The 24230-nt window shown below is 48.8% G+C and overlaps 1 long non-coding RNA gene across 1 annotated transcript in view; it reads left to right on the forward strand.

Annotated features, from left to right (window-relative positions):
* The first annotated feature begins 1315 nt into the window (after positions 1–1315).
* Positions 1316–24230, forward strand: part of LOC142860838 (uncharacterized) — a 52403-nt gene continuing 29488 nt past the window's right edge. The window contains exons 1-2 of the long non-coding RNA XR_012912411.1: positions 1316–1614; positions 10889–10986. This is a non-coding gene — a long non-coding RNA (uncharacterized LOC142860838). The remainder of the gene's footprint in view (positions 1615–10888; positions 10987–24230) is intronic.

Consider the following 24230-nt stretch of genomic DNA (forward strand, 5'->3'; position numbering starts at 1 on the left):
TGTGAGACATATACATGTGTGTGTGTGAGTGTGTGTGTGAGAGACAAATATGGGACTTAATGGTCAATATCTTCCTCAGTTGGTTCACCACCGTACTTTGTGTGTGTGAGAGACATATACATGTGTGTGGCTGTGTTATGCACATGTGAGTGTATGCAAACACACACACACATGAACAAGAAGTGTAGGCCAGATGTTAAAGTTGAGGGTCATTTCCTTTTTATTTTTATTTTTTCAACGTTTTTATTTATTTTGTGTCTTGGGGCAAGCAAGCTTGTGCCACATGTATATATGTCAGATGTCAACCTGTGGCAACTGGTTCCCTTCTTACACCACGTGGGGCCTGGGATCACACTCAGATCCTAAAGCTTGGTGGCAGGTGCCCTGCCCTGCTGAATCATCTTGCCAGCCCAGCTATTCTTTAGAGACAGGTTCTCGCCCTGAACATGGACTCCACAGACCCAGTGGCCAACATACCCCAGAAATCAATCCTCTTGTCTCAGTTTCCCTGATGCTGGGAATACAGGCATATTGCTTGTCCAGCTTTTTGTGGGGCTTTGGAGACTGGGTTCTGGTTCTCAGGCTTGCAGGACAAGCGAACACTTCACTGGTTAAATCCTCTCTCATCCCCTCACTGATTTGCTGCACATCCTGTTGTGGCAGAGAGCCATTACCTAGGGCAACAAGAAACTTCCTTTAAAACATTTAGAACGAGGTGGTGGCGCACGCCTTTAATCCAGCATAAGGAGGCAAGGCCGGCGGATTTCTGTGAGTCCTGGCAAAAAGAGTTCAAAGCCAGCCAAGGCTACACAGAGACTCCCTGTCTCAAAAGACCACACACACACACACACACACACACACACACACAAAACTCTTACGTGGTTAACTCTTTACAGCTGTTCTCAACCTGTGGGTTTCAACCCCTTTAGCAAACCTCTATCTCCAAAAATATTTACATTATGACTCATAACAATAGCAGAATTACAGTTATGAAGTAGCAACAAAAATAATTTTGTGATTGGGGTCCCCACAACATGAGGAACTGTATTAAAAGGGTCCCAGCATTAGAAAGGTTGAGAATCACTTGGTACATGAAGGTGAGGTCTCCCCCAGCAAGGTAGGATCCGTCATTCAGTTCCAGTCACCCTGGCTAGCACTGGCTGTTCCAAGCCAGACCCATGCGCTGCCAGTGGTCAAATCCAATCCAGGGCCCAGGCACTGAGTGGCACTCAGCCGGGAGCCGGGAGCCGGGAGCCGGGAGCCGGGAGCCGGGAGCCGGGAGCCGGGAGCCGGGAGCCGGGAGCCTGGCTCGCGTGCCCTTGGGCAGGTGTTTTGGGCACTTAGCAAAGCAGTGCGCCTAAGAGGTAGCGGTCCACTGCCGGCCGCGCGCGCTGTGAACGCGGACTCTGGCGCGCACACTGCCCTTCCAGCCCACAGCGCCCGCCCGTGGGCCGTGTTCGCTCGGGGCGCGCACTGGCCAGGCCCGCCTCCGCTGGTTTTCGCTTTCGCTTTGCAGCTACTCTGCACAGAAACAAAGCAGCCACGACGACTGGAGATGCGTCCGCGGTGAGGGGAGCTGAACGCGGCGACCTGGACCCCGGACCCACAAGCGAGGTAAGCGCAGCCCCTGCCGCTCGCGGGCTCCTCCTTGCGGAGCAGGCGACAAGCTCCAGGTCCACGCGGGTCACAAGGACGCCTGGTGCGGGGCGGGGAAGGCCTTAAGCATGGCACGGCTGGGGTCCGAGTGACTCAGAACCACCAGGTCAGGCTGGAGGATCCGGGATGCTTCGAACCAGCCTGCCTAGGATATAGCAGTCCGGGGTCTCAGTCTTCTCCCACGTTTTAATTTTGCAGCATATTCTCTCTCTCTCTCTCTCTCTCTCTCTCTCTCTCTCTCTCTCTCTCTCTCTCTCTCTCTCTCTCTCTCTCTCTCTCTCTCTCCCTCCCTCCCTCCCTCCCTCCCTCCCTCCCTCCCTCTCTCCCCCTCTCCCTCCTTCCCTCCCTCCCTTCCTCTCCCTCCCTCTTTCCCTCTCTCTCTGCCTCTGTCCCCCTCCCTCTCTCCCCTTCTCTCTCCCTCTCACCTCCTCATTCCTTCCCTCACTCTGCCTCTCTCCCTCCCTCTCTCTCCGCCTTCCTCTTCTTCTTCCCTCCCTCCATCCTCATTTCTGTAAAATCCCATGTGGGAGGATGCATCTGAATACAGAACCTGCCTTACCTGAGCTCACAGCAGCTCCTAACCTACCCTCCACCCTTACCTGTCAGCCTCAGCCACTTCTTAGTTGCCAAGGTTTGTGCACCTGTCCTGCCTTCTAAGTGTTACCAGACCCAGAAAACTCAGCCCCCCTTTCTTGATCATAGCATTAGGACAAGGCCAGAAACAAGGCCTCTTCCAGGGTCCTTCCCCTATGTGAAGTCTGATGTTCCTTCTGAAGGGACCACAAGCCCACGCCAGCAAAGATGGCCAGGGATGGGTACACTCAGATATTGAAGGTATCCCTCCCTGGACGACGAATCATTCTCCTGCCTCTCAGCAGAAGGATGAAATATGGGGCTGCTTTGTCTTGCTTTTGATGAGGTCTACACATTTAGGCATGAGAACTGGACCCCACCCCAAGCTCTGGAGACAGCCCCTGCCCTCAGGGCATCCACCAACCCTGGCAAGAAAACTTGTACAGATGTGCTTTGGTAGAGAACACCTTCAACCCCAGCACTCTGTGGGCAGAGGCAGAGGGATCTCTGAGGTCCAGGCCAGCCTGCTTTACACAGCTGGTTCTGTCTCAGCCAAGGCGACACAGTGAGACTCCATTGTACAGTAGAGATAAAATAGACGGCACAAGAGCCACAAGCTAAGAGGACAGGGACCAGGTCTTCAGATACTTGCTTACATTTGAGTGACAGCTCTCTGCCTGGTCCCTGAGAGCAAGAACCCCCTTGTAGTCAGCTTCTGTCTCCACAGAAGCTAATTCCCCCTGGTCCCAGATCTGATCCAAGGTCCACGGCTGAAACAAAACTTGATCTGATCTTTAAGAAGGGGTCTGGATTTGAGAACGGTGGCCAGACGTCCTAATTTGATAAAACATGGATCTCTCCTGTGCTTCTTCCTGGATGGTATGATTAGGTATTGCTTTTAGTACATTCGGTTTCATAAGTCAAAAAAATAAGGTTTTCATCTCTTGTTTTGTGACTTGCTTTCACAAGCTATTTCTTTTCTCCAGAACTCCTTTCTCTCCCTCTGAGCCGAACTGAAACAGCAACCACGGGAAATAAATAGAATCCCCAATATTGCTTTCTAATGAAAACAAAGTGCAAAAAACATGGTGACTACACCATCTGGACTGGGGCCGCTGAGAGGTTGGGAGGTGGAGGGGGGCACGGAGGTTTGTCCTAATCCTGCCTGCAAACGCTTTTGGTTTTGCTTTTGATTGTTGATGGAACTTTATTAAATGCTTATGCTGTATTTGGCAAGGTGATCATGTGATCACCTCTTCCTTCCAGTTTCCAATAACATTAAATCAGGTGGTGTTTCCTATTTTCTGTGTGCAGACAGAGCTCATTTAGGAAGGATATCTGCTCATTGGAAGTTGGTAGAACACGCTCGTAAAACCTTCCGGGTCCAAAAATGCAGGAAAGAGATTTTTAAAATCATATAAATTAATGTCTATGTTAAAGGGGGAATTATTGGAGTGGCTTATTTGTGGTCCAGGTAGTCAGCAGTGCTGTCCCCTGAGTGAAAGGCCAAGAATGCAGTGGCAGTTCAGTCCCAGTCTCGTCCCAAAGTCCCAGAGGATTCCTAGAGGGCTGCCATCTTCAGTCTGTGTTGGAATCCTGAAGAAGTAGGTTCAGTGCCTCAGGAACGAGCCTGACGAGCTATCCCAGGAAAGTGAGGGCAAACAGGCAAAAAGCAAAAGCTTCCTCCTTCCACATCCTTTTATGTGGGCTTCCACCAGAAAGTGTGGCCCAGAGTTAGGGTGGGTCTTCCCACCTCAAATACCACAATCAAGAAAACCCTCACAGGCATGCCCAGCTGATCCCAAATGTAGTCAAGTCCACAACCAAGATTGGCCCTCAAACAATGCGCTTTTATTTGATGAGCCATCGCTCATTTGTGTGGCAATTTTATAACTTTTAAAATGTCAGTTGTATTTTTCATTTCCTCCTTTTCTGCATAGACTGTTTTTCAATTAATTTTGTATGTATATTGGGGGTGGGGTGCATGTGTGTTTCTCAGCACACATGAAGGTCAGAGAACAATTTAACAGTGGATTCTCTACTTCTAGCCTGTGGGTCCCTAGGGTGAAGCTCAAGTCATCACCTTGATGGCAAGCACCCTTTTCTCTGCCCTGCTAAGCCTCTTTATTTATTGTTTGTTGTTGTTGTTGTTGTTTTGGGATAGTTTTTTGTATTGGTTTGTTTGTTTGATTTGGTTTTCTTTCTTTCCTTCCTTTCTTCTTTCTTTCCTTCCTTTCTTCTTTCCTTCCTTCCTTCTTTCTTCTATGTATATGAGTGTGCTGTATCTGCATGTATGATGGTTGTGAGCCACCATGTGATTGCTGGGAATTGAACTCAGGTCCTCTGGAAGAACAGTGCTCTTAACCACTGAGCCATTTCTCCAGCCCCTGTTTTGGTTTTCTGAAACAGAATCTCACTATGTAGCTCTGGCTGTCCTAGAACTCACTATGCAGACCAGACTGGCTTCAAAGTCCACAGAAATCTGTCTGCCTGTACTCCCACGTGCTGGGATTAAAGATGTGCGTCACCATACCTGGCCTGTAAGCCTCTTTGAAAAAAAAAAAAAGGTCTTCTGTTAGTTATTCTCCATCAGTCTTCCTAAAGCTTTATCCTCCACCACGTCTACCATACTGATTCAGCTTTTATACTTAGTATTCTTTCTATATTTTGTTGTTTACTTGCATTTTGCAATAGACTCAAGCAGTGTACTTGTTTGTATGACAGGAAAGTTCACTCCTGCCTCCTGTGAAACATTCTCCGTAGGCAAACAAGGTTATGGTACTGGCACTTTTGTCTGGACCCTTTCCTATCTCTTACAACCATATTTGTACAATTTTCCAGATTATGTTAGTTATAGGCCTCCGTTTATGTTGCTTACATATACACACATCTATTTAAATGGAATCCCCTAATTTACCAGTTTCTAACCATGAAATTATGTTGAAGCCTTGAGTGGTGGGATTTAATTCATCTGTTTTTATTCTGTTCAGTGTAGATGTAGTCTTAGTTCTGTCGTTTTGTTTGACATATTTTTATTGTAAATTATTCTTCTCCCTCCCCCAGTTCTGTTTTTGAACCAGGGTCTCATGTTGAGGCTGGCCTCAAACTCAGTATAGTTAAGGATGACCTTGAATTCCTGACGATCCACCTCTAACTCTTCAGAACTGGGATTCAGATATATACCTGTCTTCTTCTTCTTCTTCTTCTTCTTCTTCTTCTTCTTCTTCTTCTTCTTCTTCTTCTTCTTCTTCTTCTTCTTCTTCTTCTTCTTCTTCTTTCTCTTCCTCTTCCTCTTCTTCTTCCTCTTCTTCTTCCTCCCTCCTCCTTCTCTTCCTCTTCCTTCGTTTTTGGTTTTGGTATTTCAAGACAAGGTTTCTCTGTGTAACAGTCCTGGCTGTCCCAAAACTCACTCTGTAGACTAGTCTGGCCTCAAACTCAAAGAAGTCAGCCTGCCTCTGCCTCCCAAGTGCTGGAATTAAAGACGTGTGCCACCACTGCCCGACCCATTTTTTTCCCTTTTTATAAAGAATTTACTTTTACTTATCTGCGTATTTATATGTCTGTGTATGCTCATGCAGCCAGGAGTGCCTTTGGAGGCCGAAGAGATTGTTGGGTCCCCTGGAGCTGGAGCTACAGGTGGCTCTGAACTAGCTGCTGTAGGTGCTAACATCAGAACTTCTCTGTCTTCTGCCAGAGCAGCAAGTGCTTTTCACACTGAGCCTTCCCTCCATCCCTGCATGCTGTTGTTTTCTTTAAGGAAACGGGGCCATACCCAGGCTGCCCTCCTGACCCTTCTACCTTAGCCTGTGGTCTCCAGTAGCTAGGACTACAGGCATGTACCACCATGCCTGACTTTCTTGTCCCCTTTTGAGTAGAGATTGGAAACTTCCTAGCTTTACAAGGGCCATCATTCAGTTCTTTAAAATATATATACTTATTCCATTTTTAATGGGTATGTGTGTATGCCTGAGTACATACTACATACATGTGCACCACATATATGCAGGAACCACGTAGAGGCCAAAGAAGGGCATCAAATCCCCTAGAACTGGAGTTATAGGTGATTGTGAGCTGCCATGTAGGTGCTGGGACTCAAACCCAAGTCTTCTGCAAAAGCAGCAGAACTCTTAATCATTGAGCCATCTCTCCAGTCTCTGTCATTCAATCTCAAACATATTTTCCTATCAATGACAAAAAATTAATATGAATCTATTAATTACTGCCTTTTCATCATGAAACCTTTTAACCTGTTTTTAATTTTTATTGCATTTACTTATTTATGTGCGTGTGTGTGCACATATATGTGGAGATCAGAGGATCACATGTGGAGGCCAGTTTCTCTCCTTCTACCATGTGGGTCACAGGAATTGAAATCAACTCGTCAGGCTTGGTGGCCAGTGCTTTACCCAACTAGTCATCTCGCTGGCTCCCTGATATCTTCTGAACTTGTTTTTACTAATTTTTTTTTTCTAACTTTCCCCAGCATTCCTACAGACACTGTCTGCCCCGAAGAATCATCTGGAAGTTTCCTACGTTACTAAATTCTTCTTGCTTTGTTTCAAAACCCACATTCATTTTTCTACTTTAGAGATCTTAAGCATTGCACTCATCCGCACCCTACTCATGCAATTGTGGGCTGAAGTGGACCGGGAAGGTTCAAACACGTTTCCCTTGGCTCTCTGAAAATGCACAGTGAAGTGTATCTGCCGAGTAATGCTTCCCAGAGGCTCACATCCTCCGCAGTGTATGCTGGAATCCCTGCTCTTCTGACCCTCGGCTGACCTCTCCTGGCACAGGCCTTTGGTGTGTTTGCAGAGGCTGGAGTCACTTCCTCGTACTTTGTAGAGTTTACTTTAGCTCAGTTAAACCAAACCCTGTTGGCTCGAGTTAACTTCCTAGTAAACTGAAGGTTCCACCAGCAACCCTGCCCTAGAATCCGAGACTGGCTAGAGGAACGTGAAATTGGAAACTGAGCTGCTGAGGACTAGTGATGTAGCTCAGTTGATAGAGTGCTTACCCAGCATGCACAGGGTCCCGGTGTTCATCCCCCAACACCGCACAAAACCCGGGGGTTATGGAGGGTGCTGGAGAGATGACTCAGCCATTAAGAGCACCTGCCGTGCAGTTAGGACAGACAATGGAGCTTAGATCCCAGCACCCACACAAGTCCGGGTGCCCCATGCCTACTTGTAAGCTTAGCATTGAGGAGAGCAGAGACAAAGATCACTGGGACTTTGCTGTCTTCTAGCTTAACTGAGAAAAAAAATGCCAGCCCCAAGTTAAGACAGAGACCCTGCCTCAAAGGAATAGATAGAAAATGATAAAAAAAAAAAAGGGAGGGGGCCTTGATACCTTCTTCTGACCTCTGCATGTACCCAATCATGTGTGCACACACAGAGATAGACAAATCTTAAATAAAAAAAAAAAGGTGTGGTGGCAAACCCCTATAATCCCCAAGCTTGAGAGGTAGAAGAAGAAAGATCAGAAGTTCAAGATAGTCTTTGGCTACATAATGAGTCTGAGACAAGTCTTGTTTCAAAAGCGAACAGGCTAGAGAGATGGCCCAGTAGTTAAGAGCACTGGCTGCTCTTCCCGAGGCCCACATTCAATTCCAAGCACCTTCTTGGTGGCTAATAGTTCTAGTTCCAGTGAACCAGTGCCCTTGTTTGACCTCTATGGACATTTTTATACGTGTGGTATACAGACATACAAGTAGGCGAAACATCTGCAGCCATAAAATTTAAAGCAAAGCAACATAATTAACCTGGAGCTGATGGCTCAGTAGTTAAGAGCACTCTCTGCTCTTCAGAGGACCCCGGTCCTATTCCCAGCAACCACAGGGCGGCTCACAACTCCCTGTAAATCCAGTTTCAGCGGTTCCAGAGGTTTGTTTCTTAGTCTGCACCTGCATCAGTCATATACATACATGTAAACAAAACACATACACTAACACACACCCTGTGAAGTTAACTTTCCCCTGCCCTAACCGTCTGCCAGATATTTTACCATCCGCAGGTACACCTAGGCCTTTTTATGATTTTAGAATCCAGTCAGGCTCCTGTGACCTCTTCATGCAGCAAGACGGCTGAGGGTGGGGTGGGGGACAGATGACAATGGCACTGTCGGGAAGGAGCCTTCCTCATCATCTCCCAGTCTGCTCAGGGTACTAGATCCAACTTTTCATAGACGCTAAGATGGCTCTGTAACACACTGACTGCAATCATCCGGAGACCTGAGTTTGATCCCACGTAGTAGAAAGAGAGAAACGCCCCCCCCCAAGTTGGCCTCTGTCCTCCGCTCACACATGCATACACCCGTACGCACGCACACACATGCCACGAATTTACACAACTCAGTGCCTTAAAACAAGACACACTTTGATTTGTTAATGGTTCTGGAAGTCAGAAGCCGTAAGATGGAGGGTTTGGTAGTACTGCATTCCCTCTGGAAGCGTGGAGAGGAAACCGTGGTTATTTATGCTCACCTGGATGCTCTCCCTCTCAGGACCCCCATTCAGGCACACCTGCAACACTGCCTTGCCTGTGTGGGGGACCATATGCACAGCCTCAGGGAGTCAGACAGCCCGTCTCTGGAGCCTTCCAGCTCACCACCTAGCACAGTCTTTAGAAAACACACATCCAAGTCCCTCACTCCTCTGATCAGGACCCTGAGAGGTGCTGTGGTTCCCAGAGAACAAGGCTGCCATGGCTCCTTGGCAGCAAGAGCCCTGAAAGCCTGGCCACGCCTCTTCTTAGCCTCACCCTGCCTCCACACTGCTTCCTGCCTGTGACCCAGCCTGTACACATAGCGTGTTTCCTAAAGGTTGCTGCTTCCTACTGCAGGGTCGTTCCCCGTCCCCCCCCAACCCTGGATGCTCTCAAGCTTCAACTTTGCATTTATTTAACAAATATTTCTGCGTTAATACTCTTTGAGGCAGGGGCCACAATGACTTGATTAATTAAATGTTTCTTATGTAACTAAAGATGCCATTGGGGCTAGGACCATGTCTAATTCTTACCCATGATTGTATCCCTAGCAAGGTGCGTGGCATGCATTTGTGAGCAAAAAATGATATGGTCCATGAGCTCTTGGAGAGAAAGGCATACAAGAGTAAATATTTGTTTACTGTCCTCATTTTCTACCTCCTGTACTTAGCTTCTGCCCAGGAGGTTTGTTTTAGGGGGTGTGTGTGTGCGTGCGCACACGCATGCATGCGTGTATACACAAGCACACGCATACACATGGCATGGTGAACGTATGAAGGTCAGAGGACAAGCTGTCTTTGATCCTCCCCTTCCACCTGGCTGGAGGCAGGGTCTGTGTGTTTGCCTCCGTGCTGTGTACTCCCAGCTGGGTGGCCTGTAAGCTTCTGCTGAGTCTCCCATCTCCACCTCCCACTTCCCCGTAGGAGTGATTGGACTATAGGTGCTCGCACTACCGCCCCTGGCTTTATATGACAGGTCTTGGCACTCACTTATGTGCAAGCACTTCCCACTGAGCCACTCTGCGGCTCCAGCTCAGCTTTTATCCTTCCTATGTCACCTCCAGCAGTAGAGTGGGAGACCCAAGTGGAGGGATTTGTGTGTATGCAGCTCCCTCCCCAAACACCAGGGCAGTGCTGTATCCATGGAGATTTGGGGATGACCTCCGGGATGCTCAGCATCTCCAGGTTTTCTTTTTTCAAACCCTTTTGAAATCAGGCGATGCCTGTCCTTCATTTTAATCACCCAGACTAATGCTGCCATCAGGCCGATTGGCAAGGACCTTTTACAAAGCGTTCAGCGGGTGCTATGAGGGTTCTATAAATGAATAAAGCCAAGCATATAAACTATAGCTGCTGTGGGCATAGTGGCTCATGGGTTAATCCCAGCTCTTAGGAGGCAAAAGCAGGTGGATCTCTGTGAGTCAGAGACCACCCTGGTCTACACAGTGACTTCTGTGATAGCCAGAGCTATGTAGAGAGACCCTGTCTCAAAAATGTGTGTGTGTGTGTGTCCACACACATATGGATAGGACTAGCACTTGTCCTCTAGCCTGGCTATCTGAGTTCTATCCTCAAGACCACGTAGTAGACAGAAAGAACAGATTCCTGAAAATCGTCCTCTGACCTCCACACTCATACCATGGTACATGCGTGCCAACACTCACTCTCACTCTCTCTCTCTCTCTCTCTCTCTCTCTCTCTCTCTCTCTCTGTCTCTCTGTCTCTGTCTCTCTGTCTCTGTCTCTCTGTCTCTGTCTCTCTCTCTCTCTCTCTCAAATCAATGAATAAATGTAATAATTTTTTAATGTGTGCATCTGCCAGGTGTGGTGGGACATGCGGACCTGCCTCCAGTCCCAGCACTTAGGCTGAGGCAGGACCACTGGTTCCAGGCCAGCTTTGACTTCATATCGGGGTCTCAAATAATTTTAAACAGCATCTGGGCATGGTGGCCCATGCCTTTAATCCCAGGAAACAGAGACAGGAAGTCGAGACCAACCTGGTCGACAAAGCAAGTTCCAGGCCAACCAGGGCTATATACATCCCTGTCTCAAAAAGTAAAAATAAATAAAATAAATAGGGCAGGGAGGGAGGAGAGGAAAGGACTTGCCTTGGGAGTGGGTGGCTCAGCTGGGCATTCTGGGTCCTCGCTTAAGTGTTTTTCTGTCTGACCTGCAGGTGGCAGCATGTCCTGGGCCTCCTTGTGATGGCAGGCAGCTAAGAAAGAAGAAAATGGAGTCCCTCCTCCTGGAGACTTGCTTGAGAGCCAGCCATGAGTGAGTGTGTGCTTGAGCAGAGCCCTGTATTAGGTTTCAGGCATTGATGTGAACCACGTGTGTTCAGTATTCGAGGTTGTTTGTTGATATTCACAGGTTGTTTACAAAATGCCCTAGCTGCAAAACCAGCTGTCCTTATGGTGTTGCATAGGCCATGAGGGGCAAAGGGGGGCTCTGGGGCAAAGGGAAGTGTACCCCAGTAGCTCAGCAAGTGTGTGGTATGTTACAGGCAGGAGGTGTTTGGTGCAGGGCTCTTGAGTCTCTCCTCCAGCTGCTCTGTCGTGGTTCAGGCTCCACTGGGGACCTGTGCTGACCCATCAGATCCCAAGCTGTCAGCTCTCAGGCCCGACTTCTTTCTACCTCTCATCACCTCGTCCACCACCCATCAGCTTCGCCTTGCTTATCCTAAGACCTTCTTTGTGCTACAGTCATTTGAGGGGCTGGAGGGATGGTTCAGGGGTTGAGAGCACTTCCTCTTGTTTTAGAGGACCTAAGTTCTGTTCCCAGCACCCACTTACCTCCCAATCCATACCTGTAACTCCAGCTCCAGGGAATCTGATGTGCGTCTCTGGCCTTTCCCACAGATGTGCGCACCTGCACATGAATAAAACTTAATCTTTAAAGGAAAATTAGAGGAGCTGGAGGGGGCTGGTTTCTGGTCTATCTTTGATCCAGCTTTGGTAGTATTTCTGCTGGAAAATAATTCTAAATGTTGTGTTGGTGTTGAGTGCCTTCTGCCTCCTGCCACAGCATTCCTCACTCCTCCTGCCCCCCCCCGAATTTCACCCACCGGGTTGCTGGTGACTGTCCCTTAGCTGCAGCCCCCTAAGTCCCTACCTGAGAAGGATTCTGTGACATCTACAGGAACCTTGTGGTCCTTGTCCCTTACCGCCAACCTGTGTCCACTTCGCTCCGCACTGTCTTTGGGGTTCATCGTGTGTCATTTCAGACCCTCAGCTGGAATGTTAGATTCTAATTTTACCAAACACCATGCTTCAGTGAGAGTTTCTCACGGTTGGAAGAAGGGAGTATTTTGTAAATCAAGCTTGCCTTTGTTTTTGCCTAAAATTACTAGTTTTAAAAATTGGTTTGTTTGGAGTTTTATTTTGTTTATCCTTGGCAATGGGTTTATTCAAGCATAGTCAATAACCTGGTGACCCCTGCTGAATAGGCTCCACCTTTTGTGTTTGTCAGTCCCAGAAATAGATGCTATAAATCTCCTTATTTTTCTGGATAATGTTTAAGAAATATACCTTTAATCTTGTTCTGTTAGAATGAAACGTTAATTTTTTCTTTTCCAAAATAAAAATGTGCATTTTTGTGTTAAGTTAAAAAAAAAATAACCTGGTGAAAAAACTGATACCAGGAGGGGGATGGATAGAGAGATGGTTCTACAGGTAAAAGGTGCTTGCCGCTAAGCCTAGAGACCCGAGTTCAATTCCCAGAACCCACATGGCGGAAGGAGAGGATCAGTTCCCATAAGTTGTCTTCTAACTTCCACCTGTGCGTCATAGTGCTTGCAAGTGCGCACAGACAGGCACACAAAATAGAGTGTAATTTAAAACGTGTTTTTAAAGAGCTAGTATTAGGGCTAGAGATGCAGCTCAGTGGTGGAGGATTCGCCTAGCGTGTGCAAGGCCCTGGGTCCCATCCCCTGCATCACAAAAGCAATTAATAATCGTATCGAGTGTCTGCTCCACCTCAAGCTCCTGGAGCTCTACAGAGCTGACATCTTATTGATACCTCTAGAGAGGCATGTGATGGTGTTCTCCAGTTAGAAATACAGAAGCTGGGGTACAGAAGGTGTCGCTCAGGCGTAGAGAGCACTTATCTACCATGCCTAAGACCCTGGGTTCCATCCCCGGCACCTCAAAAGAAAAAGAAAACATTCAAAGCAAATCCAAATTCCAGAGAACTGTGACTTAGCAAGTCGGGGTGCCCCAGGAAGACCCTTGTCCTCTTGCCTGTCATCAGAAACTGTGTGAGCCTGGCCTTCAGAGGGTGGAAGGTGAACCACTTCTGTCCTCATAGCGACCTGAAAACCAAAGTAAAATTGATGAGATGAAAAAGTGTAATCATAAATGGCGCTGGAGGAACCCTGTCTCAAGAAAAAGCCAAAAAAGAAAAACAGCAAAACAAAAGTATAATCTTCAAACAATGCCTAACTCTAAACTTCCTATCTGTTTACACAATTCTCTGTTCTATTTTGTGTAACACAAATTATTGGAACACATTGGCCAAATTTGCCTGACATGCGTGATTCAAACTTTACTGGTTAAGGCCTGGAGTTGTAGCACGAGTGTCAGGATGCTTGCCTGGGGTGTTCAAGCCCCGTGTTCCATCCCCAGCTCTACAAAGTAAACACACGGATAAATTAATTACAGTTGGAGGGCAGATGGTGTCGCTAGGTGGTAAACTGTGTCTGATTAAGACTTTGAGTTATGTCCGGTGTGGTGGCGCATGCCTTTAATCTCAGCACTAGGGAGGCAGAGACAGATGGATCTCTGTTCGAGATCCAGTTCGGGCTCCAAAGCTACAGAGAAACCCTGTCTCAAAAATCAAAAAAAAAAAAAAAAAAAAAAAGAAAAGAAAGAAAAGAAAAGAAAAGAAAAAAGACACACAAGACACACCCACGAACAAAATTCTTTTTTTTTTTTTTTTTTTTTTTTTGATTTTCGAGACAGGGTTTCTCTGTAGCTTTTGGTTCCTGTCCTGGAACTAGCTCTTCTAGACCAGGCTGGCCTCGAACTCACAGAGATCCACCTGCCTCTGCCTCCTGAATGCTGGGATTAAAGGCATGCGCCACCACCGCCCGGCACACAAACAAAATTCTATTTTTAGCTGGTTAATACATAATTCACTGTAATTCATTTGAAGGACTAACAATCTCACAAACTGAAAAAGTTTTTTAAAGCTGAAAAGCCTTCCCCTATACCCAGGTTTAGCCACACATTGAGGGACATACACCAATGAACACTGAACTCCCGGGGCACGACCTTCACAGCTTCATTTCAGAGATTGATGCAACCATGAATCCACTCTTCTCACAGTCAGAGGCTTCGGGAGCAGTCGTGGGCTTGCGGCTGTGTGGATGGGTGTCAGTTAGGTTGGTTATGCTCTGGCCATTGATAGCTAAGTACCTCATACAAGTCTTCCCAAACATTGCCTGCAGGACATGCTGGGCATTTCACGCTGGGAGACTGGGAAAATAAACACCTCAACCATGAACTCCTTTTCCTTAAAAACCAAAACCGGAAAACAAATAAACACACACACACACACACAAATGTAATAAATAAATAAAAACATAAGCAAGAAATAAAAGTCTGGGTCTCGAGGTTGTCCTGGATACAGTGGGCAGTTGTTGTGAGTGGGGGCTCAACCAAGGACTTTTCCAGGTGTGCTGGACAGGTGAGCAGGAGCGGTGAAGGCCTGGGCCAGAGAGAGGGGAGGGGCAGTAGGAGAAGCTGGGGAGGCTTCTTCCCAGCGGTCTGCTGAGGCCACAGGACACCATTCTCTGAGCCTGGGCTTCTCCCTGCCGCCTCTGTCGGCCTGACTTCAGCTTCTCATCCCCTGGCCTTAGAAAGCCCTGGGGCTGAGCTGCTGCTTTTGAGTAAAACGCAGGTGTGAACCTTGTGGTGAAGGACACAAGCAGCCCTGGGACCCTGACAGTCACAGCCATGCAGCATTTCCGGCCGGGTTGTTTTTAAGCCACCAGTACCAGTTTTCAGTTGAACTGTGTTTTCCTTCCTGCAGTCCTTAAGTGAGACTCCTTGTGAGTTCTCCGCGCTCTGTTCTGAGGGAGCTCCTCCGTTGGCCCGGTCTGGGTTGGAAATAGAAATGATTTTCTTCCTCCCCCACAGGCCAAACGTGCAGAAAGAGGTGTGGCTTAAATTTGTCTCCAATTTCATTTCTAGGTGTTTCTTTTCCTTTGCTTGGAAAGTAGATGGAGTACTGGGGTCACTCTTGAAGAAATTCTAACTTGTAACTTCAAGTGAGTCAGTATTTTTATTTTTTAAAATTTTTGGTTCCCCATTTATTTGTTTGTGGAGGTCAGAGGACACCTTATAGGAGTCCATTCTCTCCTTCCATCTTGTGGAGCCTGGGGACGAACTCATGTTTGGCAACAAGCACACTTGCCCACTGAACCAGTTCACCAGCCCAGAACTTCTATTTTATTTTATTTTATTTATTTTACAGTGCTGGGAAATAAACCCAGAACCTCATATATGTTGAGAAAGTGCTCTGTACCAGGCTTATAGCCTGACCTGTACATGGTATTTTAGATACCCAAGAGAAAGGACATTTACTCACAAGGATCTTACATCCCTCCTGGGGCTGGAGGTCAACACGGTTGCTAGACTGCTTGCCTAGCATGCCTGAGTTCCATCCTTAACTGAATAAAACTCTGCAGAGCACAGTGGTGTTCACTGTGTGCTGCACTGGGGAGGTGGAGGCAGGAGAATCAGGACTTCAGGGTCATTGGAAGGTACATATTGAGTTTGGGGCCAGCCTGAAATACATGAGCTCCTGTCTCCAAGAAATAATAATAATTAAAAACACAGCAAAATTTGTTCGTGCCTCTTGGTGACACAGAACCGTCCTCCAAACCCCTTCACACACACACACACACACACACACACACACACACACTTACACAATAAAAATACCCTAAAAAGCCTAGTCAGAAAGGCTTGATAAGACCTGCCCGAGGGCTCTAGTAAATTCCAACTGGAGGAAAGGGTGTCTGCCTTAGCTGCTCAGGTGTGAGGAGGGAACAGCTATCACACTACCTAGGTTGGTTGGGCAGGTTTTGGTGGGGTTGTAAATTTGAATTAGCTGCCAAAAAAAAAAAAAGGAAGGAGGGAGGGAAGGAAAACAAAACATAATAGACTTTAGAACAGAGGGACCAAAAAAAAAAAAAAAAGAACAGAGGGACCACTTAGAGATTAAAGTAGGAACCTTTATTTCCATTTTACTTACAACTGGAAAAAGCAACCCTTTCTTTTCAAACAAGGACACATGGCAAACTGGGCTTGGATCTGGCACAGTCCAGAGTCACACACGCTCACACGCTGTCCTCTGTTATCTGCAGCGACAGGTTGACTTTGCGTGCAGCTAGGTCCCATCCAGTCATGACCTAGCATGATCTTTAGTCTATACATTTGCCTATGACAACCACTCCCCAAGCTGAACGGTCACCGGGTGAAAGGGGACCTTAGGTAAATCACTTCTCAGCGTGTTGTTGGCACTGGGAAAGCCAGGGCAGGAACCAAGCCAGGTCTCCAAGCTCCGAATAGAAAACATGACAGACAAAGTCTGCAGAGCTGCAGAGAGCAGCTAGGAAGCTGTGACACTTCCAGGAAGGGCTTTCCTCTCTAGTGGGAGCTGCGGAGATGCTGGCAGTGAAGTTGAGGCTCGGGAGAAGCTGACAGTGAGGGCCCAACACAGCAGCAGGAGCTGATGCCTATCAACCCCCTGCCAGCTCTGGCCTGCACCCAAGTGTCCTGTGTATTCCTCTGTTAACTTACTCCCTGGGTGTTCAGCAACCAGCTAAGCACCTAAAATGTACCAGGTTGTGGGCTGTGGGCACAGAGGTACAGTAGGGCCTTCCCTTACGAGGCCATGAACCCTGTGCAGTACAGACCTGAGGGGAGGAAGGAGGGCCATATTGACCAGTTCTGTAGTGAAATAAATAAAATCTGTCTTTATGGTTAGAAAAGATACTCTTGAAGGGCTGGAGAATGTAGCTTGCTTAACATGCATGAGGTTTTGGGCTCTGTCTCCAACATTGCATAAATCAGGTGTGGTGGTGAACACCTGTGATCCCAGCAGTGGCAAGGTGAACCAGGAGAATCAGGAAGAAATCAAGGTCTATCCTCTCTTACAGTCAGAGTTCCAGGCCTGCCTAGGCCACAGGAGACTAAAACAAACAAGATGGAATGAAGGAAAGAAGAAAAAAGTGTATACTGTCTCTTAGGATGTTTTCATTTGGGTTGGAGAGAATCCACTTTGACTGGAGGGGGAACTTTTATCCTCGTTCTCCCCTCCCCCAAGATCCTGAGAACCTAAGCTGCTCACCCCTTTCCTGGCCTTCTAGTCTCCAGTGTAAAATCTGGTTAGTCAGATTATTATTCTTATCTGAAGGAGGAAGAGAAAAATAACTTCTTGAAGAGCGTTCCCATTCTGATTCTGCTAAGAAAAAAAAAACTTCCATAAGATAGGCACATGGATAGGTGAGTGGGAGGTGCGTGTGTGTGGAAGTCAGGGGTGGATAGGTGAGTGGGAGGTGTGTGTGTGTGTGTGGAAGTCAGGGGTGGATAGGTGAGTGGGAGGTGCGTGTGTGTGTGTGGAAGTCAGGGGTGGATAGGTGAGTGGGAGGTGCGTGTGTGTGGAAGTCAGGGGTGGATAGGTGAGTGGGAGGTGCGTGTGTGTGGAAGTCAGGGGTGGATAGGTGAGTGGGAGGTGCGTGTGTGTGGAAGTCAGGGGTGGATAGGTGAGTGGGAGGTGCGTGTGTGTGGAAGTCAGGGGTGGATAGGTGAGTGGAAGGTGCGTGTGTGTGGAAGTCAGGGGTGCATGTCTGGTCCTTCCTCAGTCACTCTGTCTTATTTTCTGAGGCAGGGTCTCTCACTGAACCTGAGGTTCACTCACCCAGCTAGGCTGAGTGGCCAGCAAGCTCCCTGTCTCCGTCTGCCCAGTGCTAGGACTACAGACATGCCAGTGCGCCCAATGGTGACCTGGGTACGGGGGCTCTGAACTCAGGTCCTCCTGCCTACATGACAGCACTTCACCTCCGTCCCAACCCAGCCCGGAAACCTCGTAAGAGGATCAAGAACATTCCCTTAGCTGTGTCCAGGGGGTTGTGACTGTAACTCATTTTATGCAGCCCCCAAACCCCTTTCTTTTGCTTTCAAAACGCTCACACGCCTGTCCTCAGTCTGCATGTCAGTGGTTGAGGACATGGAAAGACAGACATGGTACTGACAGCAGCCGGATCACTGTCCTCCCAGTTTCCTCCTCTGCACATAGGAATGAAAAAACTATGGTAAGCATGCAGTAAGGCTGGATATGACTGCACAGTGCATAGCGTGCGGCTTAGGGTAAAGCCTCGTGACCCGCCAGCTAGGATGCTAGTGATACAGCAAGGAAAATGGAAACCCCAGAGGTCAAGTGACTTAGGGTCTTGTGGAACTCAGACAAAGCCAAGCCTGGTTAGTCTGGCCTGCGCTCTCTCACTCCAGGGTCCATTCTGGCTTCTAGGGAAAATGGTGATATAAACAGATCTGTCTGCGCTAGCCCGTTAGCTGCTATTGCCAGCTTTTGCAGGAGACTAGTAGACAGATTTCCTTAGCACACAGGAGCCTCAGTTCTAGGCATGCAGAGCCCTTCTGGGCCAGGCAAGTGGGAGCAAAGGACAGGGTGTGCTGCCCTCTTTGTGCTGTGAGTGGCAGTGGCCGGGGTGAGGCATGCTCCTAGTATATCCTAGCCTTTGTCTGCTGTAGCCAAGTCCTGCCAACTTGTAGGGCCATCGCAGAATCCTCCTGTAGCCTAGAAGGGGATCAGCTGTATGAACAGCCCCTGTCACCTGTGCGTAGGTGTGGTGGAGGCAGGGGCTTCCTAAACAGTTGCCCCCATAAATCTTCTCCTCTATGGAATCTATCAGATACTCTCTCCAGCCATCCTGATCACCCAGCGGCTTTAGGACTCTCCTACTGATCTCAGCCACAGAATGGTAGTGCTGCTAATAGAATAGATCCCAGGAGGGTTTGCCTAGAAGGCAGCTGCACTGTGCATTTTGTGCCAGTGTCCCGCAGCAGGAAAATCCACACACAGTAAAGCCTGTGCTTGAGGCTGGGGTGGGTATGCTTGGGAAATTATTCAGCCTTTCAGCTCTCAGTTTCTATATCTGTAAAATGGGAGTAAAAATACCCAGATGTGGTTTGAAATAGACTGGTGCAAACTACAGAGCACATGCCTGTCTCTAGGAACTTTTTTTTTTATTCTAGCAGTTGTTAAGTAGAAACAGCTTGAAGTTGTGACCTCGGGCAGCCCCCTGAAGGCTGCACATCTGACAACTCAGATTCTAAATCTCAGATCGGACATCTCTGCCACACTGTTGGTTTTTAAAACTTTTGTTAGATGTGTGTGTGTGTTCTTTGCACATGTGTGCCACTCCATGGGGAAACCAGAGGACAGCTTCCAGAAGTTAGTTCTTTCATCCAGCAGGTGGACCCTGGGGATTGAATTCAGGTCCTCGCTGTTGGCAGCTTTTCCCCACTCCTTTATCCACTGAGCCATCTTGCCTACTCTGTCTCTGCCACAGTGCTATTTTCAGTGATTCTTGCTGCCCAGCAAATGGAGCCAGCTGAAGTATGACGCCACATTGTTCATTCCCCAGCATCTCCTCTGTGTAGTCAGGGACCCAGAAAGGAAGCTTAGTTAGGCAGCTAGACTAACCTAAAGTGGGACTGGAGAGACAGCTCAGCAGAGAAGGGTGTTGGCTGAGCAGGCTTGAAAGCCTGAGTTCAGATCCCCAACACCTACGTAAAAAGTCAGGTTGGCCCGCCATGCCTCTGTAGCCCAGCGCTGTGGGGGACAAAGATGGGAGGGTCACTGGAGCGTGATGGCGCCAGTTCACTCCGCGTTCATTAGAGACCCTGTCCCAAAGGATAAGGTGGAGAGAGAGTGATAGAACAAGGTGTCCCTGTCCTTCCTCTGGCCTCTTCCCGGGTATCAGCACACCCTTGGGCACACGTGCCATCCTCACACACAAAAGTAAATGAGTAAATTGAAGGTTTGTAATACCGAAGTTTTTGTGCAATCTTTTGATTCACATGACGTCCAGGTGGTAAAACAGATTGCGATGATCCCTGAGGCGGCCCTGTTGCCGTGCAGCACACGTGAGCTCGTGAGCCCATGACGTGCCTGTCTTGGTCTCTGCACTGTCCACTAGGCGTGGCAGTGGTCGAAGCAGTGACTATCAGAGAACAAGGGCCCTGGTTGACCCCTCCCCATTCTAGACTGAGCTGTGCATCACAGCTGGAGAAAATCTGTCCAGTCTTAGAATATTCCGTGGACCACTGCTGGCTCCTCCTTTGCTGGCCTCTTTAGGGCCTGGAGGACAGTGTTCTCCTGAGGCTGGGTGTCCATTCTGGAGAGTAAGAGATCCGTTCTGAGAGCTTGCTCAGTCTTCTGGCAGAAGCGTGGACAGACAGATGGTGAGGTCATGTCTCACCGGCATGCAGGTGGCAGTGTAGGAGGCTGCCCTGGCTGCATGTGAAGCTTGAGCAGTAGCCGGGCACCATCCCCACCCGCCCTGCAGACTGCAGCTGGGCTCCTTCACAAGTTTTACATGCATCTGCCTTTGAGAGAGTGTAGCAAGTGGTCTGTGGGCCCGCCAGCCAGTCCCCCAGCAAGGTGAATGAGAGGCCATGGTCACCTTAGGCTGTAGTCCCACCGGACCGGAAGTGCAGATCTGCTCTCCTAGCGTCATTGACACCCGAAAATAAACACACCCTACTTAGTTTCTGCTGTGTGCCTCAGGTGGTTCCAGCATGCAAGTAACTGTTGGACGGCCTGGAGCCCAGATGCCCAGTGGCCAGCAGGGAGCCCCAGTGTTCAGAAAGCTCTGAGACTCTGCCGGCCTGCCAACCGGGCTAGGTTGGCTATGCTACTGTTAATACTAGCAGTTCCCATGACAACCTGGAGATAAACACCTGCGATGAAGCAAAGGCTGGAATGAGATCAGGTGTCTGGGCAGGGTGGGGCCTGGACTGTGATCCAAACACCTTTAAATGACCTGTATTTCTACGTGGCTATTCAAGAGGCATAATTTGTTTGTTAACCAGCGAGGTAATACAGCAAGAACTCAAAGTGGCTCCCCTGCGCAGGCGTCTTAGAGGAAAGCAGGTTGCCCTGAGCCTTCTGAGGGAAACGCTGGTGTGAGGGGTGTTTGGGAGCTGCTAGTGCAACCCCGGCACCTCATGAACCCAAAGCCTCTGCTGCCAGCACTGGCTTGCAGCCCTGCTGTGATCCCCTCCTGGCCTCTTTGCAACAAGTGGCTCTAACACCTTCCTGCCCTAAAGCAAAACATGTGACTTAAAAGAAGTAGACCTGACCTCAATTACCAGGTGCAAATATCAGTCGCTGGGAGTCACCAGGAGGCCAGTCCCTGCTTGTTAGCTATTAAGAGTACACGGTTCGTGTGTGATAAAGGCCGGCCGCCTCTCCGTTTATGATTTCCAGTAAACCAGAGCACTTCAAGGAAGGGCCAGGGCAAGTCAGAGGCTCCAGACCAGGCCCTCCACTGAGCTGGCACAGCAGTTTCTGCAGAGGCCTAAAGAGACAAGAGCAAGATCTCAGCTCCTAACAAAAAGATTAGTCCTCTCTGGGGGCATGGCTGAGAGCCAACCTGTCTGGACAGCTCTGGAGGGACAGGCAGTTCCTGCCCCCAGCCAGGCAGCTCATAGGCACGCTCAGGGCAGGAAGTTCAGAAAAGGAAGAAGAAACCAGTTATGTATATTAGTTGCTTTGTGCTTACTGCCGGCTGCCAGAGCAGCTCAACGCCCTGGGCACGTTTGTCTGCCACACTGGGCAGCAGCAGCTTAGCTCTTAGAGAAAGCTGGGGAAGCATTCCCAGCAGGCGCCTGTGGTGGGGTTCCTCTTCGGTATGGGGAAGCCCAGGCCACAAGGAAACTGGAGATAGGCAGTTTATCCCACCTGGGAAGGGAACTGAGGTTCTCCTGCCTACTCCCTGCTGCCAGTTGGTTCCCTAGAATCTCTGGGTTTCTTTGAGGCACCCAATCTAGCAGCAAACGTAGAAATTTTGTATCAAATGAAATTAGCGGGCAGTTAACAGTAACATGTATCCATCTACTAAGTGTGTCATTGCCCCCATCCACCTCACGTTGCTAGGCACCGGGCAAGTCTTTGCTCAATAGAGCTGAGGGGTAGAGATACAAAACGAACACAGGATGAAGCATCAGGGACTGATGCTCAGCTGCTGGAGTGCTTTCTTAGCGCGCACACAGCCCTGGGTCCAGTCTCCAGCTATAACCTGGGTGTGATTGCACATGCCTATAATCCCAGCATTAGGAAGTAGAGGCAGGAGAATCAGAATCCCAAAGTCACCCCTGGCTACATAGTAAGTTTGAGGCTACACTGGGCGGCTACTTTAAGACCCCATCCTAATTTTTTTTTTTAATACACTAGCAGAAGTGCTGTTTGAAAGTTAAAAACACTGATATGTTCTCAAGGGACCGAGGAACTGTGGACAGGGTGGTCAAGGACAGGAAAACTAGTGTGACAGGAAGCAGGATACTAGGGGGTGTGACTCTGCCTTTCCTAGCTTCTAAATCATTACCTCAACATCCATCTGGTAGAAACCTTTACCGGGCGTCTTCAGTGCCAGGCACTCTGCTTGGAAGTGCTGAAACCAGGACCAGTTATCAGGTTCCCCTGGCAAGAGGCGTTTGGTGTGTTGGGGAATGCACCACGGGGGGGAAATTACAGAGGCTAATAGTGGAGGTCGGAATGGCTTCCTGATCCACTGCGAGCTCTAAGGGAAAATGATGGGGGAAATGAGGCCTGAGCCATGTTGCAGGATGGAGTGAGATGGTGTCTGAGCCATGGTGAGGGATGGGGTGAGATGGTGCCTGAGCCACAGTGAGGGATGGAGTGAGATGGTGTCTGAGCCATGGTGAGGGATGGGGTGAGATGGTGCCTGAGCCATGGTGAGGGATGGGGTGAGATGGTGCCTGAGCCATGGTGAGGGATGGGGTGAGATGGTGCCTGAGCCATGGTGAGAGATAAAGTGTGGTTAGTCTGGAGAAAGAGAGTCGGGAGAAGCTGGAGGCGGGGATAAAGGTATGAGAGGCCTGGAGATGCCAGCTGCTGGGAGCAGATACATAGATAGGCCTCAAATGCCCTGGAGCCTCAGCCAGACACTCAAGAATAGCCTGTAGAGTTGAGATAGATTCTTCAGGGGACACGATGCTGCTTATGATCTGAGACTCGGACCACTCTCCATGGACCGCTTCCTTCCAGAGAACCAGCTCATGGGAGGACCAATCCCTGCCAGGAGCTACTTGTCAGATCAGGATAGAGACGAACCTCAACTGGGCACCAGGGTGTGAGGGAGCAAGGACCCAGGGCACATCAACTGCTCGGTTCTTCGTGGGCAGGGCTGCACAGTTCCAACCTGTGAGTCTAGAGGCTGCACAAGGCTTTGCATGTAGGTCAAGGACTTTCTTACCAGATCCCTTTCAGACACATCACTGGGTTGGAAAATATACAGGAGTGGTTACCGCATCCTAGTGAATGCATATTCAGACTTAACAAGATAATCTTGTATGCAGCCCCAGCCTGCTGAGGACGCTGGAATTCTCCATCTTTCCTCTTTCTCCTTCCCCATTTTGTATTCCCCTGTCTCTGCCCCAGTCCCAGAGCCTGGTTGTCTTTTTAACACACTGCTTCTTAGCAACACTCCAAGGTGCATGGTGACAGATACCTGGTTACTTTAAGGACTGCCACCTTAAGTTGATGTGTTGACAACCAGAAAATAAACAGGGGGAGAGAGAGACAGAGAGAGACTGAGACCCACCATGTGCTGAGGACTCTGTGGCCTCAACTGTTCCAGACACTGCTAACCACATCGCCTTCCTCCTTCTCCCCACCCCTTTCTTCTTTTGGTGGGAGGTGTTGAGTCAGTGTGTAGCTCTGGCTGTCCTGGAACTCTCCCTGTAGACCAGGCTGGCCTCAAACTCACAGAGATTCATTTGTCTCTGCCTCCCAAGTGCTGGGATTAAAGGCGTGTGATACCACCACCCAGCTCTTTCTTTTGCTTAAACAGAGGGTCAGTCCATTTGTCCATAAAGGTCCTTTCTCTGTCCTTAGACAAGCCCGGTGCTGGGAGCCAACTGATGGGCTGTACCATCACCCTTGCCTCTGGCTTCTGGTCAGGCTTACTCAATGGAGAGCACTAGCAAGAAACAAAGAAGATTAGGACAAAGTTTATTCCCCTTGGGGCTGGTTGAGATTGCTCATTGGGTAAAAGAAGCTTGCCACCAAACCCGAGGATCTGAGTTCAGGTTCTTAAACTTGTCTGAGCCTCAGCTTCGCTGCCTTCAAATGGGGCTGAGACAGTTCTTACCTTATATAATGTTCAGTGGTGGGCCAGCTATGGGAGTGTGGGAGGGGCTGTGGCAGCCCCAGAGAGTGAAGTTTCTGGGGGATGTCAACAGCGG

The sequence above is a fragment of the Microtus pennsylvanicus genome, chromosome 11 (genome assembly GCF_037038515.1).
Source record: "Microtus pennsylvanicus isolate mMicPen1 chromosome 11, mMicPen1.hap1, whole genome shotgun sequence".
NCBI lineage: Eukaryota > Metazoa > Chordata > Mammalia > Rodentia > Cricetidae > Microtus > Microtus pennsylvanicus.